Below are 18,617 nucleotides of genomic sequence, written 5' to 3'. Positions count from 1 at the left end.
AGCCAGTTTCCCTATGTAGTTACCTTGTGATATATAGGATTGAAAAATAACAATGTATTCTCTATTTTTGGTGCCAGTACTATATTTTTCCTTTGGTCAAATTGTTAATTATGTTGTTAAGGAACATTTTTTATTAATTTTTAAACTTCTTGGTAAAAATTTATGGGTCTGTAAATTTTTAATGTTTCTGTACACTTTAAATATTTTGAGGATATGTTAGGTGTATTTTAGTTCAGGAATATCATTTTGATAGTTTTTTTCATTACATAGTATATATCCTAATAGTGCTTTTTGACTTAGTCTACTTTATTTCATGTTGTGTGTAATATATATATTCATTCACCTTTTTTTTGGATTTTGTTTGTGTAGTGTCTTTTTCTATCCCTTTATGTTCAATCTTTCTATAGCATTGTTTTGTGTCTAGTTTAAATAGCATATACTTGGATTTTGATTATGTTTTAACTTTTGTTATCATGATAATCACTGTTTTATTTTGCTTACTTTTAACTTCCATTCCTACCTTCTGTTGGATTGTTTGGGACTTCAGATTTCTAGGGCTTTTTAAGGGTAAAATATACCTTAGTGGCACAAAATTGTCTTTATTATAATTTTTACCTGTGGCTCTTCTATTTCAGAAATTGGAGACTATCTTTTCATTAAGTTGTAGTTCCTTACTCCTTTTCCAGCTTAGGGAAAATTTGAGAAAAACTTATTTTGTAGAAGTTATTTGAAATTAATTTCCCTTTAAGTCATAGTTTAAGTGTACATAAAACACACAAGTATCTTACAGTGTATAAGACTTTTGGAAAAAATAACATTTTTATTTTAATCTTTTATACTCTATAAATATTCCATAAATACCATAAAAAAGGACTCTTGAATATTCCTACTGGGAAATACACACTGAAATATTTATGGGTAAGATTCATGATATATGTAACTTATTTGCAAATGGTTCCGGAAAATAACTATACATACATAGACAGATTTATTAGAAAGAAAGGGAGAGAGGGAATGATAAAAGTGAGTGGTATATAAGAAACAAGAAATGTTGGGAGGATGTGAAGAGAAAGGAACCCTCTTGCACAGTTGGTGAGAATGCAAACTGGCGTAGTCACTATGGAAAATAGTATGGAAGTTCCTCAAAAAGTTAAAAATAAAACTACCTTACAATCCAAGATTTGCACTACTATTTCCCTAAAGAATACAAATATACTAATTCAGAGGGTTATATGCACTCTGATTTTCTTAGCAGCATTATCTACAATAGCCAAATTATGGAAGTAGCCCAAGTGTCCATTGATAGATGAATGGATAAAGAAGATATATGTAGATACAATGAAATATTATTCAGTCATTAAAAAGAATGAAATATTCCTATTTGCCACAATATGGTTGTGCATGTTGTGCATATTGCCCAAGTGCAAAATAAGTCGGGGAGGCCTGGGTGGCTCAGGATTTGAGTGTCTGCCTTTGGCCGAAGGTGTGATCCTGTGGTCTGGGGATCGAGTCCCACATCGGGCTCCTGCATGAAGCCTGCTTCTCCCTCTGCCTGTGTCTCTGTGTCTCTCATGAATAAATAAAATCTTAAAAAAAAAGAACAAACTGATGGTTACCAGAGGGTAACCAATTGGGTGGTGGAGATTAAAGAGTACACTTGTCATGATGAGCACTGGATAATGTATACAATTGTTGAATCACTATATTGTACACCTGAAACTAATATAACACTGTGTGTTAACTATGTTGGAATTAAAATAATAAAAAAAAATTTTAATTAAAATTTTTTTTTCTTTAAAAAGTAACAAAAGTAAATAGTATAAAATGTTAATAATAGGTGAATCAGAGTGAAGACTATATGTATGTTTTGGATATTATTTTTATTTTTGCAATATTTTATAACTTTGAAATTATTTCCAAAGGAGGACTTCTAAACTTCATACTTAATAAAAGGTTAGAAAGGTAGTTCCTTTTGTGAAATTTTTCATTCATAGCAAGTGAAACAAAAACACCAAAAACCAAACCAAAACACTAATACATTAATATTTTTGATGATTGGGTGCCACCCAGTGTTCAATTTCTGCAACTGCAAAACTAACAAACCCAGTTTCTCAAAACTGTTTTTGGAAATAGCTTTTGTTGATTTCTTTATGATGGAAACATAAGATTATGTTATGAAAAGAATGTGTGCAGTATCAAAATTAGTAAAAAAAAATAAAAGAAAAAGACACAAGCTACTAAACTATGAAGAAAAAATCCATGTGTCATGATATCGAATGTAGGTTTCTGCCTCCTTTAAATTTTATCAGTCTCAAGAAGACATCAACGTAAATAGAATATTCAGAAGGACTCTGATCAGTGGACAAACTAGTCAAAACTAAAGGTTTATACATAATCCATGACAATTATATGGCCTAGAATTTCTTCAAAACATCCATAGACTCAAGGTGAAGTGGCCACAGCAGGAAAACTAGTATGTTGGGTTTTTTTTTTCCCTAAATGACGGATGTTGTGGGATATTTGCCTAAGTAAATTCCATTACAATACAAGAACAAAGTTAACATTTGATTGGAAGTTAATTTAGTATCATAAATTTTTAAAGGAACAGAATCCTTTAAAACAAACATCGAAGATCAATCTGTTGAACCAACTTCACTCAGGGCAGCAATGTTTCAGGCTTCTTCATGGATCGTGGCTGTCATCCAAATTCCAACCCTTAGAAAGACCAGAATGTAAAATGTGGAGTTCAATTTGGATACACTCGCGTCTTCACCATCATCCCCATCGTCAAAGAGGATTCTGGCACCGTCTCCAGGATCCGGCCTTTGACTGTAGCTTGTCCTGGAGGTTGAACATGTGCCTTCACATCTCTGGCTTTATCAGCAATACAGTGTAAAATCCTGTAACTCTGCTGTCTAGGAGTCTTGGAAACTCACTGATGCAACGTCTGAAGTTCTTATCCTACCTTTCTTTTTCAATTTTTTCTGTCAAAACCTATTGCTTCCAATTGCCCATTTCCCAGCATTTAGATCACGTGGGCCTACTGGTCCCTTGTCCTTGAAGGCTACTTCTCTTATTTCAGGTCCACTCTCATTCTGACCTCTGCACGTCTTTTCACCTTTGTTATTGGGCAGGGCTGCAATGGAGGTCTGGGTCTCTAACTCCCTCCCTGGTGCCGGAGGAGCAGCAGCCATGAGGGGCTGCGTGCCTGGTAGGGGAGAACTTCCAATTAGGGCTTCCTTACTCCCCATTTGCACCACTCCACATTTTTCAGAATTAAACCTTCCTTTTTCTGTTGTCTCAGCAAACCCTTTGAAAACTTAACTTGGTGTATTTGATGGAGTCTAAAATTAATCTTTATTTCTATCTTCTCGAAGGAAGACCTTAGAATGCTTTGACTTCAGTCATCTCCCTCTTCTATATTTTATGCTAATATTGTAGAGTGAGGTCTTGTGCTTCCCTTTCCCCCAAATTAGTCATTATTGTTTGTTGTTTTTTAAAGATTTTATTTATTTATTCATGGGAGACAGAGAGAGAGAGAGCAAGAGGCAGAGACACAGGTAGAGGGAGAAGCAGGCTCCATGCAGGGAGCCTGATGTGGGACTCGATCCCGGCTCAACCACTGGGCCACCCAGGGATCCCTTCATTATTGTTTTTTGACGAGCGTGTTTTTACACTGCTCCATGTTTATCAGTTTCGTTGCTCACTGTTCTTTCTTGCATCTCATTCCTCCTGGTTTCCATTTCCTTCTTCCTGAAGTACATCCCTCTGTAATTATTTCAGCAATTAATAGGGAGTGATAAATTCTCTTTTCGTTTCTATGTAAATGTTTTTTTTTCTTCTCTCTTGAATGAGTTGGGTACTGATGTCCACAGTGACACTTATTTCCCTCTCACAGTCAGAAGACAGTGTTCTATCATCTGGCCACTCTAGCATTGCTCTTGTAAAGTCAGCTCTCAGTTCATTGCTCTTTCTTTGTGAGGTACCTGTGCTTTCTCTAAGGGACCTTAAGTCTCAAACGACTTTCTTTGTGTTTTTGGTGTTTTCCAGTTTCACTACAGTGTTTATTTTTCCTGATTTCCAGATCAGAGTGATCCTTAAATCTGGGCATTTATGTCTTTTAACCAAGACTACACATTTTTCTGCCATTTACCTCTTCAAATTTCTCTCTCTTCATTCTTTCCTCCTAGAATTCCTATTCCAACGATGCTTAGTCTTCTCACACTGTCTTCTATGTCTCCTCATTTTTTGGTCATAATCCCTTTTCTTTATCTCTCTGTATTTATCTTTTACCTCATTTTATCTCTCTGTGATATTTTAGATCATTTTCTCACATCTATCTTCTAGCCTGATAATTATCTCTTTAGTTTTGTTTAATGGATTTTTTTACTTATCAGTTGTGTGAATATACTTTTTTATTTCAATAACTTTTTCACTTCTTTTTTTAAGATTTTTTTTATTTATTCATTCATAAGAGACACACAGAGAGAGGCAGAGACATAGGTAGAGAGAGAAGCAGGCTCCCTGCAGGGAACCTGATGTGGGACTTGATCCCAGGACCTCAGGGTCTCAACGGGAGCCAAAGGCAGACGCTCAACCACTGAGACCTCCAGGTGACCCCCTCCCCTTTTAAAGATTTTATTTATTTATTTGAGAGAGAGTGAGCAAGAGAGAGAACACAAGCCTGGGGGTAGAGGCAGAGGGAGCAGTAGATTACCCACTGAGCAGGGAGCCCAACATGGGGCTTGATCTCAGGATCCAGAGATCATGACCTGAGCCACAGGTAGATGCTTAACCTACTGAGCCATCCAGGCACCCCTTCTTTTTTACTTCTAAAATTTCTATTTAATTCTTTCTCAAATTTTCTCCTCAATCTGCCTGTTTTTAAGAAATATTTTATTTAGTTTTGTTTATTTAAAAATATTTTTAATAATTTCAAAGATAATTATTTTATTCTGCTTCAGTTTGTCTTTTTAGTCATCTCAACTTCTGGTACTTATGTTCCCTGACTGTCCCTCATGGTGGAATGATTTCTTATGTTTAACAAGTTTTTACAGTAAACTCATCTTTACCTGGGACTATGTTTTATGAGTCCAGAATGAAGACAAACTTCCTTGAAATCTGCCTGAGTTGGTAGACAAATTTCATTCTGATCCACTCTTTCACCCTTAGGAATCCCTTTTAAGGGGCTCAATGTATTTACCTCTACCTCATTCACCCATGTGGAACCAGGTCCCTTATAGCCTGTAAATGTATTGGATTATTTTTATAGTTTATTTAGCAATTCTTTGATTGGAAGGGTAGATTTTTCTAATCCTCTTTTTGGAAATGGGAGACTGGACTGTGTTACAGGATATTTAAGACTGATGAATTACTGGCCCCTACCTCAGAAACTAAAAATGCATTGTGTGTTAATTAATTGAATTTAAATAAAAATTGGGGCACCTGAGCGGGTCAGTGGTTAAGCTCTGCCTTTGGCTCAGGGCGTGATCCTGGGGTCCTGGGATTGAGTCCCCGCATCAGGCTCTCCGCAGGAAGCCTGCTTCTCCCTCTGCCCCTGTCTCTGCCTCTCTCTCTGTGCCTTTCGTGAATAAATAAATAGAATCTTTAAAGAAGAAAAAGACTTTAAATAAAAATTAGATAAAAAGGCTAAAATCAGAACTTTCATGAAGATACAATATGAGCACATATTAAAGACTTATTCAACTTATTGTTAATGAAGTAGTCAGTGGGATGTTAACTAGTTCAAAGAAGTCAAATGAGCACAAATTTATATGGAATAAGGCAATGTTTGAAATGAATTTACAAATGAACAGGAAAACTGGCTTTTTCCATGGAAGGGAGGGAAAGCAATCCCAAACATCCGCAAACAGAGTATGTTTGCGTTTCTATAGACAAGACCTACTTTGCCCAGCTATCACTAGTCCACAGGTTTACAGAGCTGTAAAAGAGCTGACGGGCAGTGAAAGGCTGGAGGCAGATTCCCTGCACAAGGGGGCTCTAAATAGGGCTTAGTTTTGCCTTGAAGAATCCCAATCATCTTTTCTGCTATTTCCAAATATTCTTAGAACTGCCAGTCTCTCTTTACTGAGTCTCGTCTCAAGTGTCTTGTTGTGGACTGCATGCTGCATCCTCTGCAATCCATATGTTGAAATTCCACCCCCCCCCCAGGGTGATGATATTAGGAGGTGGGGCCTTTGGGAGGTGATTAGGACAGGAGGGTAGAGCTCTTATAATGAATGGGATTAGTGCTCTTATAAAAGAGGCCTCAGACAGTCCCATCACCTCTTCCACCATGTGAGGACACCTTGAGAAGATGGCCATCTCTGAACCAGAAACTGAGCTCTCATCAGACACCAAATATGCTGGCACCTTGATCGTGGACTTCCCAGACTCCAGACTGGGAGAAATAAATGTAAGCCACCTAGACTGTAACATTTTTTGTTGTAGCAGCTCAGACTAAGATATCTCTTTTCAGCTAGGATATGAATTTTGGGCTCCTGTGTTTGCCTTTTCATTGTTCAATTTTAGCAAGAGTCCTGCTAAGTTAGTTTGGCCAAATCCCCTATCCTTGATATGGGGTTGGGTTCCTTGGCCTCCACCATCCCCCACGTGATGTCTGATTACCCAGCCTCCCTTCAGCAAGAATCCTGCCAAGTCGGCTTAGCCAGAGTCCCCCTGACCCCTGATGTTTCCTCTTAGCAATTTTCCATTCACTGACTGCTTCCCACCCCATACTTGGCCATAAATTCCCACTTTTCCTTATTTGGAGGAAACTGTATTTGGAGCGGAGCTTGAACTCTCTGGCCCCCTGCAAAACCCCATTTCAGTGGTCCCTACAGCTGTAGAAATGGTCCGAAATAAAGTCTACCTTATTGTTCTTTGATGAGTGTCGTCAATAAATTTTGTTAAACACAACCTTGGATTTTAAGAGTAATTTTGCAGAGAAGACCTTACCTTCATAATGATTTCTTTATCTTCATAATAAAACCACCAGCAGTATGTCTTCAATCTTTTGCTCAGTCGACGGAACCTAACCTGAGGGTGGGAGTCAGGGATAAAGAAAGAAAAGGAATTCCTTTAATATTTCTTCCATTGTCCTCCTGAAATTTCTGAGAAAATAGAATACATCAAATAAATATTTGATTGTAGTCAATCTTGGGACCTTAATATATCAGGTTCTTTATTTATAGAAGAGTGGGTGACAGGCAGCAGGGGGGCAATTGTTGGTTTATAGAATACACACAGGATACAAATACTTTAGGTTCTGGGGACAGACACTCCATTCTCCATCCACCTACTAGTCTGAACCATTCCTTGTGAAGCATATTTTGAAAACCATGATAGGAGTTTGAGAGATGAAATTGCATTCAGGGTTTTCCTTTAGATTTCAGGGCTGGACCCTATGATTCTGTTTCTAGGAAGGAGAATTAAGCAGATTTGGCTCCTATATTATTACCAGAGGGCTGAAAGCACTGCGGGGTCACCCTTCCTGCCCAGCCCTGGGAACTCTAAAGAAATTCCAGGGATGAAAAATCCTTGTGGGGTGGGATAAGTCAGGAGAGATGACTTCCTCCTCCAGCAATGGGAGAGCAGTGGGCACTGCTTTTCACTGACTTTATGCCTTTGTCTGTGGGGCAACAGCAGCGTCCTGCTCAGAGAGGCACTTGACAGAGGCCAGTGGTAGTTCAAGCAGAAGAGATTAAGGGGATGGGGTCAAATGCGGAGGCATCCCGTTTTCTTAAATGGGGGGAGCAATGAAAAATTGACAAGAGAAGACTGTTAAGTTTGCTCTGAACACGTGTGTGAAGTAGAATTCCAAGGGGCGGAATTATGAGGTTGAAGGATCTGTGCTGACTGTAATCAGTTTCCTGCAGACCCTGGGAATTAATGTAGGAACGTTTATAGGGTAACATGGAAATCATTAATAAGTGCAAAGAGCAGGATGTAAGATAATACGTGTACTGATATAGCCATACTAAAATGGGAAAGAAATGTGGATACCAGTAGCTTGGGTGTTTTGTTTTGTTTTTTTAAGATTTTTTTATATATTCATTTGAGAATGAGAGCCAGAGCAAGCACGAGCAGGGGCGGGGGCAGAGGGAGAGGGAGAAGCAGACTCCCCGCTGAGCAGGGAGTCTGATGATGATGATGTTGATGATAATGATGATGATGATGATGACGACGATGCTGCTGCTGCTGCTGCTGCTAATACTGACCTGATCCCTGGACCCTGGGATCATGACCTGAGCAGAACGCAGACACTTAACTGACTGAGGCACCCAGGCGCCCTCTTGGTTTCTTTCTTTTTTTTTTTTTTTTAACCAGAATAGGGTCATTTGCATATTTTTAAAAATTGTTTATATTTTGATCACTGTGATCAAATAATAAAATGATAATTTTAAATAGCAAAACTAAAGCACGAGAAAAAACATGCATTTGCTTATCGTTATCCTAATTATGACCTAGAGTGCCATCTTCCACATTCTGCCCTTGCATATAACCTTGACGTCTAACGAATAATACTTATCAGGCCATCTACGTGATAGTGAGAAATACCTATGGCAAGAAAATACATGGAGTTTTAAAATTATGTTTGTTCTCTCTGAATTTCAGGTCCTTAGGGCTTTGGGGCTTCAGGGATTCTTGGAAGATTAAATGCAGAAGCAACCAGAAGTCAATGTTCTTCAGTTCTTTTGTAAGAGCCTAGAGGAGCAATAGAGCCAGGGGTTCAGGAGGGTGGGAGCGCCCAGAGGCACGGCTCCCTGGGGTCCCTCGGGCTGGCAAGGACCCTTTTGGAGGAGATGGCTCAGTGCTTTGCTGAGAGCCTGAGCAGACCCACTGCCAGTGACCCTGAGGGAATCAGTGGGGTTGTGATGGGCTGAAAGTGAGACCCATTTCCAGTTCCATAGACGCTTCTCAGGAGCTGCATCCTTCAGGAAGGGGACAGACCCCAAGGTGACCAAGATGGCATCTCCCTCCATCGCAGTACTGCTGATGGTCTGAATGAAGCTGACAGAAAATGAAATAAGCCAGGGTTTGTGACTTGAATCTCTTTGAATTGAGATCCAAACTGCAGAGCAGATACTTTGGCAGGGAACTAGGAGAGGGAGTCCGAGAGTCTGTGTCCAGTGGGTGTGAGCTGAAAGCAGATGCTTGAAATGTTGGATCATCGATTATACCCAGAGGTCACTGGGTAGAGCTGTGGTTCTCTAACTTGCGGGTGTTCTGGAATCATCTGGAGGGCTCCTTAAAGCATAGAGTGCTGGGCTCCACTCCCAGAGCTTCTGCTTGGGAGAGGTCTGGGTTGGGCCTGAGAATTTGCGTTTTTAACAAAATCCCAAGTCTGGCTGATGGTGCAGGCCCCAGGGAAATACTCTGGTAACTGGCGAGTATAACGTGTTGTTCAGATACTTTGATATAAAACATCTTGACGCTGCCACTGTCTAATGCGACGTGAAAGTAGTTTTACCGGACATTACCGTCTCCTAGACTTGGCTTATTTTCAGATCTCAGAATGGAACTTTTGGAGCTCCTTAGATTCATTTCAAAGGCCCATTTTGGAGGAAGTGGTTGCAGGGCTTTCACTGCCTTTATAAAGGACCACAGTGTTAGGAGACTTCGATGATATAATGAAAAGGGTCATTTGTGGGATCTCTATCGGTGTGTGAAGCTCTCACACATGCTACGTGGTCAGGGTATTTCTCTTAATGTAAACTTTCAAAAATATGTCTTTGGGTCTTTTAGCAGCAGTCCTGTGAGCTAAACCCAGGAGTATTTTTTCCGTTTTATGGTCATAGTCACAGAGCTGGGATTAACTCCATGCTGTATGGGTAGATGTGACATCAGTGATGCTACAAAGGGGGCGTGACCAGGGAATAATGAGGGGGGACCCCACACACAGCAAAGGCACCTGAATCACCTACCTCTGTAAAGAGGCCTCATAGACCCTGGCTTCTCCGGCCTGTCTCCTCCCAACCGCCTTCCTGATAAACCTTCAACTGGAAAAAGGAGGAGGCCTCAGCCACAGAGGAAACACTCTCCTAGATCAATTCCGACACCTCAGGAACCATATTCCAAAACTGAGTGGGGCCCACCACTGTTTCCATAACTCAGCCCATTCCCTGGAAGCTCCGTGTGCCCTGTTTGTCACCTCAGGGCCTCTCTGATACCTCGGCGCCTGCCTCCTGGCCAGCTTGGGAATCAGAACCCCACGCGTGCTCTAGTCTTGAACTGAACAAACACATACAGGGTTGGCCTTTTCTGCAGGTGGAGGGAAAGAGCAAACATAGGGGAACAGGGGCCCAGCCAGCAGCAAAGAAGTCGGTTCGGATTGAGGGGAAATGGAATGGCTTGGCCTAGCGGAAGGCAATTCCAAAATTTCATTCACTACCTGAGCTCTGAAATGTGAAGAGAAAGGACTGGAAGGGAATGGGCCGTTCCTAACATTTCATATAAACGACATCACACAGCCTGCGGCCCTTTCCTTCACTCAGCATGTTTTCAAGGTTCATCCGTGGTGTAGCAGATAGACCAATACTTCATTTCTTTTTATTGCCAAAAAAAATATTCCATTGTTTGATACACCACACTCTACTTTTCCATCCATCAGTTGACTTCCATCTCTTGGCCACTATGAATAATGCTGCTATGAACATTTGTGTAGAAGTATCTGTATGGACAGTGAACATACATTTTTATTTTTCTTGGGTATATTCCTAGGGGTGGAATTGCTGGATCATAGGATAATCCCATGTTTAACTGTTTGAAGAATTGCTGAACTGTTTTTCCGAAGCAGCCACAGCATCTTACGTTCCCACCAGCAGTGTGTGAGGGCTCTTGTTTCTCAGCGTCTTCACCAACCCTTGTTATTATTTGTCTTTTGGATTTTAGGCATCCTAGTGGGTATGAAATAGTATCTCATTCTGGTTTTTTTTTTTTTTTTTCCATTCTGGTTTTAACTGACGTTTCCCTGATGTCTAAGAATGTTGAGCAACCTTTCAGGTGCGGGTTAGTCATTTCTGTATCTTCCCTTGGGGAAATGTCTATTCAGATCCTTTGCCTATTTAAAAAAAAATTAGTTGTTTGCCTTTTTATCACAGAGTTGTAGTAGTTTCTTGTACATGCTACGCAGAAGTCACAGAAGTCTCTTATCACATATAGGATTTGCCAAAGTTTCGTCCCACTCTGTGGATTTTCTTTTCACTTTCTTGATAATGTCCTTTGAAGCACAAAAGTTTTTCATTTTAATGGTGTCCACCTCATTTATTTTGCCCTTTGCTACTTAGCTTTTGGTGTCATGTCTAAGAAACAAGCCAGAAAGTCTTATGTCTCTGAATCATTTTAAGAGTTTTACAGTTTCAGCTCTTACATTTAGGTGTTTGATACAATTTTTAGTTAACTTTTGTTGATGTTGTGAGGTGGAGGGGGAGACGCTCTTGTATGTGGATATCAACATGTCCTGGCATCATTTACTGAAGACTATTCTTTTCCTATTTAGTCTTTTTGGGACTCTTGTTAAAAACCAATAGACTGTAATCTTGAGGGTTTATTTCTGGGACTCTCACTGATTTCACTTCACTGATTTAGCATGTCTACTCTACGCCAGTACCACACTGTCTTGATTATTGTAGCTTTGTTGTAAGTTTTGAAATCTAGAAGTTTGAGTTGTCCAACTTTGTTTTTTTAAAGATTGTTTTGGGGCAGCCTGGGTGGCTCAGCGGTTTAGCGTTGCCTTCAGCCCAGGGCGTGATCCTGGAGACCCAGGATGGAACCCCATGTTGGGCTCCCTGCGTGGAGCCTGCTTCTCCCTCTACCTGTGTCTCTGCCTCTCTCTCTCTCTCTCTCTTTCTCTCATGAATACATAAATAAAATCTTTTTAAAAAATAAGGATTGTTTTCGCTATTGTTGGTCCCTTGCAATTCCATATGAATTTTTAAATTTTTGCAAAGAAGCCACTTACTACTTTGAATTTTTTTGCCTTGAATCGGTAGATCAGGGTGGAGAATGCTGCCATTTTAACCATATTAAGTCTTCCGACCCATGAAAACATGATGTCTTTACATAGGTTTAATTAGGTTTTCTTTCATTTCTTTTCTATAGTGTTTTGTAGTTGTCAGCGTCTAAGTCTTACATTTTTTTAATTTAATTTAATTTTTATTTATTTATGATAGTCACACAGGGGGAGAGAGAGAGGCAGAGACACAGGCAGAGGGAGAAGCAGGCTCCATGCACCGGGAGCCCGACGTGGGATTCGATCCCGGGTCTCCAGGATCACGCCCTGGGCCAAAGGCAGGCGCCAAACTGCTGCGCCACCCAGGGATCCCCTAAGTCTTACATTTTTGTTACATTTATTTGTAACCATTTTTTCCTTTTTGATGCTATTATAATAGAATTGTTCATTTCATTTTATGTTGGCTCATTGCAGATGTATAGAAATATAATTAATTTTTATATATTGATTTTTGTATCCTGTACCTTTTTGAACTCATTTATTAATTCTCATGGTTAGGATTTTCCACATATAAGATCATGCCGTCTGCAAATAGAGATAACTGTACTTCCTTCTAATCTGTATGTCTTTTATTTCATTTTCTGGCTTAACTGCTCTGGCTAGAACAGTCCAATCAATAAAATGTTGGATGGAAGTGTTGAGACTGGACATCTTTGTTCTCTTCTTGGTCTTAGGAAAAAAGCACTCAGTTTTTCACCATTAAGAATAAGCTGTGAATTTTTTGTAGATGTCTTTAATCAGGTTGAGGAAGTTCCCTTCTATTCCTAGTGTGTTAAATGTTTCTATCACAAAGGGCTGTTGAAATTATGAACATTCTTGTACATTACTTGGGCTGAACCTGGGTACGCATTAAGGACTCACTTCTGTTGGGTACATACCAAGAAGTGGAAACGCTGAGTCATAGGGTATGCGTAAATTTAGCTTTCATAGACACTGTCAAACAGTTTTTGTAAGTGCTTCTATTAATAAACACGCCCATCAACATTATATGAAGATTCCAGTTGCTCTATGGGATGGTGCTTCATTAAACCACTGGCTGAGATCTACTTCCTCACCTTTGCCATCAAAACTCCCTACTTCCTAGTCTCCCTGTGTGGGCAATGGTGATGGGAAATGGTAACCAGACTTTGACAAATGTAGGAGTTGCCCTCATTCACCACTCCCATGGCAGCTTTGGTGGGAATTCAATCAATAGGATGGAAGAAAAGGGTTTATAATATCTGCCAACACAAGATGTGAAAAAGAAGTCTTTTAATTTTCTATTTTTATTAGTACTAATGTTAAGACAAATTTTCATAGTTTTGTCATTTGTATTGTGTGATTTTTCTGTTCAGATCTTTCACTTTTTAATTTTTTTAAACAAAAAATGTGATTTTTGAAATAGCTTTAAGCCCTCTTTATTTATAAAGCCATTATCTATATTTTCATATTTTAAAATAATATTTTTCCAGAATCACTGTCTATCTTAGTGGCTTTTCATTTTTATGAGTGTAGATGTACCCGTTGTTTATTTATGATTTTTGGCATCAGTGCCATCTTAAAAAAGGCCTTTCTCATCCACAGTTATACAAAGATTATTTTTCTTAGTATTCTTTATGTGTGTTTTAAAACATTTATTCTATAATGTAACTGAATTTATTTTCATGCATGGTGCGAAGTAAAGATTCAGCTTTATGTTTCTTTAATATGGTGTTAAAATTTTGACAGTGCAAAGAATCCACAATGATCTGTGACTTCATCACTTGTGATGGGGGCCAGGGTAATCTCTGTGCACTTATTAATAAAAAGAGAGCATTGCAGCAGATTGAGAAGGGGGTCTTTTTTCCCCAAGCAAAGTGGTAATACGTGTTCATTGTAGGAAATTTGAAACCATGGACGTAGCTAAAATCTAAGTCAAAAAGGGGAAATTACACTCACCTTTATTGCAGCCTCGTCTCAGGCCTGGCTCCACTCCTGTGTGTTGCTCACATACACACTATAGTTGTGTTCCATGACACCAATTTTAACTTTTCTTCCCTGTTCTCAGGTGGATGGGTAACTGCAGTGGCTCCTGCTGACCTCAGCATAAGTCCCTGAGGATATGAATCACCTTAGTTAACAAAAGAATTATGGAGTTAAAAGGGACTTGATGAGGGGCACTTGGGTGGCTCAGTGGTGGAGCGTCTGCCTTTGGCTCAGGTCATGATCCTGGGGTCCTAGACCGAGTCCCCCATCAGGCTCCCTGCATGGAGCCTGCTTCTCCCTCTGCCTATGTCTGTGTCTCTCATGAATAAATAAATAAAATCTTAAAAAATGAAAATAAAAAGAGACTTGAGTGCTTTTTCCCTTTTGACCTTGCACAGGATTACGCTTCAGAAAAACTTTGTTCCAGAGACTTCCAGCACCTCCCTCCAAAACTCTTCCCTGGCTAATTCTGGAGACAGCAGTTTCTTGCAAACATTCACCCCAAAGCTCTCCATGAAATTCAAGCTCACCTCTTCTGGTTCCTTCCTTAGATCAAATAGGCAGCAGCTGCTGACCATCCCTCATAGGATATTCATGCACACACATCCAGATGGTAGCTGTACTCAGGGTCAGAGGCACAGTCGTCCCCTCTCTGCAGGGCAGTAGTGGGGGCCCTGGATTGACTAGTTTTTTTTCTTTTTAAACTTGTCTCTTTTTTTTCATAGCAAGAGCATTGTTTAGCTCAACATTTACTAAAGCAGATGCTGAGGAAGACTGCCCAGGTTATATTTTGAGGGCACTTCAGTCAGGCTAACCGTTTTTCCTCAGCTTCTGTTTCTTCTCATTCTTCCATTAAAAGCCACTGTCTAATAGGACTTTTTTGGAATCCAGGTATAAAGAAGAAGTACAGGGTTTTTATGTGGTACTTTGGCCTTTAGATCATTTCTATTTTTTTTGCCTTTTATTTTTATTTTTAATTGTGGTAAAATATGTATAATTTACCATTTTAGCCATTTTTTCAAGGGATGCCTAATTTTTTTTATTAAAGGTATATATTTTTCTTCATTAGAGATTGAAAAAGAGAGTGTGCACAAGTGGAGGGAGGGGCAGGGGAAGAAGGAGAGGCAGGCTCCCAGCTGAGCAGTGTGAGCCTGATGTGGGGCTTGATCTCAGGACAGGATCATGACCTGAGCCAAAGGCAGACACTTAACCAACTAACTGAGCCACCCAAGCACCCTGAATTTTCTTTTTATTGTAGTAAATAACACATGGCATAAATCCACCATCTGATTTTTAAGTGTACATTTTAGTAGTGTTGAGGACATTTGCAATGCTGTGAAATAGACCGCCAGAATTTTTTCATCTTGCAAAACTTGAACTCTATATTTATTAAGCAATAACTCCTCATCTTCCCCTCCTCTCAGACCTTGGCAACCACCATTCTACTTTGTTTCCATTAAGTTGACAACTTTAGATTCCTCATATAAATGGATCATATTATAGTATTTGTCTTGTGGTGGCTGGCTTATTTTAACATACGTTCTCAAGGTTCACCCATGCCATAGCATGTGCCAGGATCTCCTTCCTTTTTTTTTTTTTTTAAGATTTTATTTGTTTATTCATGAGAGACACACACAGAGAGACATAGGTAGAGGGAGAAGCAGGCTCCATGCAGGGAGCCTGATGTGGGACTCGATCCTGGGACCCCAGGAGCTCACCCTGAGCCGAAGGCAGATGCTCAACCACTGAGCCACTCAGGCCTCCTATCTCCTTCCTTTTTAAGGCTGAATAATATTCCACCATATGTGTATACCACACTTTGTTGAACCATTTATCCACTGATTGGCACTTGATTTGCTTCCACCTTTTGACTTTTGGGATTTGTTTTTGCTAGAAGGAGTATTTTTGTGTTTGGGGATAAGATAGATTTGAAGGAAAAGTAAACAGAAAAGGGAGTCTAGGCCACAGAGGTTATCAGTGTGTTTATTCTAAGCAGCTATAGAGCCTTAGAAACTCTTTCCATACCAGTACATTGGGTTAGACTTTGTGGGCCTCTGATCATTTGTGTTACCAACCTGGTATAGTCTCCAGTTATTCTGTGCTTAATGTCTAACTAAACATGACTCATTTGGCTAAGTTGGGACAATGCAGCCGAGAACAAAATGAACAGTTAACACAGCAGCATCAGATATGGACACTTAAGGGAAATATCAGAAAGGGACACAGAACATAAAGACTCCTCTGAGAAACGAACTAGGGGTGGTGGAAGGGGAGGAGGGCGGGGGGTGGGGGTGAATGGGTGACGGGCACTGAGGGGGACACTTGACGGGATGAGCACTGGGTGTTATTCTGTATGTTGGTAAATTGAACACCAATAAAAAATTAATTTATTAAAAAAAAAGATATGGACACTTAATTAGAGGTACTATTTCTTTCTAATTGAAATTTTATGCAATACCGCATGTTTGAAAAGTACTGTGTGATCAGTTTGGCCAGGCAAGCATCTTAAAAATCTTCTGAGGATTTACATTTTAATCAGTTCAATGCCCTACCTAGGACAGTGAAATTTCTAGATCTAACAGGAGATGAAAAGATAGGGTTACTCCTGGCTTGGCAGCGTTGGGGTGTGTGGGAGGGGAGAGAGAGGTGGGATGGAGATACTTCTTGATACTCTTTTGTGAAATTTAGATGCTACAAAGCCAAATTTCCTCCAAGGCCACAAAAAATGAAAAAGCAGCATTTGGACACATGACTTTGAGTCTCTAATCAACTCCTCAGCTCTGTCTAGAGTTCAGTAAACTCTACTCTAAATCATTTCCAGTGGCCATTCATCATCATCGCCAAGGGAAGCAAATATAAGTCAAGCGCATCAAAAGAATGACAGCCAATGCCCAACCAACCCAGGTCAAATAACCAAGGAAACTAATTACACATTTCCAGGAAGGAATTCATCCCCAGACCCTAGAAGGTAGCAAATGCAGCAGCCTTAGTAGTTAGCCAGAGACCTTGTCAATATGTTGATCACCAGTGACCTCGATTTTAAAGGCACCTGTCCCCAAAGAATAACTAAACAAAATTCACGGTAGAGCTCAGGGTCCCACTGTGAGCTAGGGAAGTGTTAATACAACACAATTTAGCTGCTTTGACATCTCTGGCCATTTCATCTTTTCTCTGGCTCATTTTGCCTTCTTACCTGCTTATTCACTGCAGTAGCTGTAATCACGTGTTATTATTACACTCTTGCCATCGGATTTTCTAGCTGTGCTTTAAGTACTTTGGGGACTTTGGCTTCCTGTGGACTTGGCTTCTCTTCTTCATGCAGCGTGATCTTTACTACACTCTGCTTTTCAATCCCTTGCTCCTTCTAACTTAAGTGCAGTGTTATCAAGCTTTCAGAGTAGGCCTGCACAAGACTGTAAATTGACTTGCTGTCTCCACTGGCTCTTTCCATCATGCTAAAAAGCTAAAGAGCAGGAAGCTGAAGAGTTAGGAATCTAAACTTCAGATCACCACAACTAAAGGGCTAGTCCCCTATGTCAGCTACTCTCAAATTTTAGTCTGCATCAAACCACCTGAAGGGCAGGTTGAAGCAAAGGGTGGAGGCCCCACTCCCAGAATTTCTGATTGAGTAGGTCTGGGTTGAGCTCAGAGAATTTGCATTTCTGACAAATTCCCAGGTGATGCTAATGCTGCTATTCTAGGGACCATACACTAAGAATTAATGCTCGAGGCTAAGAATATTAATGTCAGAAAGAACCACATCTCACAGTTATTGGCCACTCATTATATGCAAGACACTATTCTAAGTGCTTTGCACATTTGTCTTTAAAACAATTTTGATTTTTTTCTGTTTTCAAATGATAGCACTGAATCAGAGAGGTTAAGTAGCTTTCCCAAAGTCACACAATGAATAAGTGCTGGTGCTGGGCTATGAACCTTGGTAGTCAGTTTCAGAGCCCACAGGCTTTAAATTAAACTCCATAATATCAAGCAAAGCATCTGAGGGCTTCAAATGAATATATTTGCATACATTTTGTATTTACCTATGTATGAACCTGCAAAAACTCAGAAATGATTAAGAAAAACAATCACTGTTAATAATAAGCCAGTTATTCCATTTCCCCCCAATTCTGTTCATTTTACTTACTATTCCCCCCCCCTCATTGTGGGCCAGAATGAATAAAAGAGGAACATCATAAAATTTTCTAATTGAAACATTTAAAAAAATTCACCTGTCAAGGTAAAGAGCATCTGTACATATTTCTTCTCTCTTTCTTTCAAATCTCCCATCAATCTTTAGTCATAGAAGCATTTCTTGCATGGACTTCGATCACTTGTGAAGATGTGGCTTATTATTTTGCTTCTTCCCAGAGAAGGGCCCTTTGTCTCTCTCTCTGCTCCACTGATGCTTTAATCTGAGCTTTTCCAGGAGCTGAAACTGAAAAACATTATTGATTTGAGAGTTTGCTGCTTGAGTGACTGTAAATTGTGATAAATTAGCTCCACTTGGGTCTCCCCACCTGTGACCATGATAATTTAGAGCAAAACTAAGGTCTTGAACCAATACTAGCCGTATTCCCTCAAATCTAAGATGCCACTGTTTGTAGGAAGGACCATTATTTTATGAATCACTAAGAATGAGAAAGAACGCTGCCAATTA

At 39.8% G+C, this 18,617-nt stretch overlaps 1 long non-coding RNA gene across 1 annotated transcript; it reads right to left on the bottom strand.

The window, feature by feature from the left end:
- Window positions 1-6,166: 6,166 nt before the first annotated feature.
- On the bottom strand, window positions 6,167-18,414 carry LOC129507402 (uncharacterized). The gene is made up of 3 exons (XR_008663984.1): window positions 18,190-18,414; window positions 13,931-14,085; window positions 6,167-7,038 (listed from the first exon to the last, which is right to left on the bottom strand). It is a non-coding gene; the product is annotated as an uncharacterized LOC129507402 (long non-coding RNA).
- Between the last annotated feature and the right edge of the window lie 203 nt (window positions 18,415-18,617).

Source organism: Nyctereutes procyonoides, unplaced genomic scaffold (genome assembly GCF_905146905.1).
Source record: "Nyctereutes procyonoides isolate TBG_1078 unplaced genomic scaffold, NYPRO_anot_genome, whole genome shotgun sequence".
In the NCBI taxonomy this organism is placed as follows: domain Eukaryota; kingdom Metazoa; phylum Chordata; class Mammalia; order Carnivora; family Canidae; genus Nyctereutes; species Nyctereutes procyonoides.
This window is presented reverse-complemented; position numbering and strand designations above follow the sequence as displayed.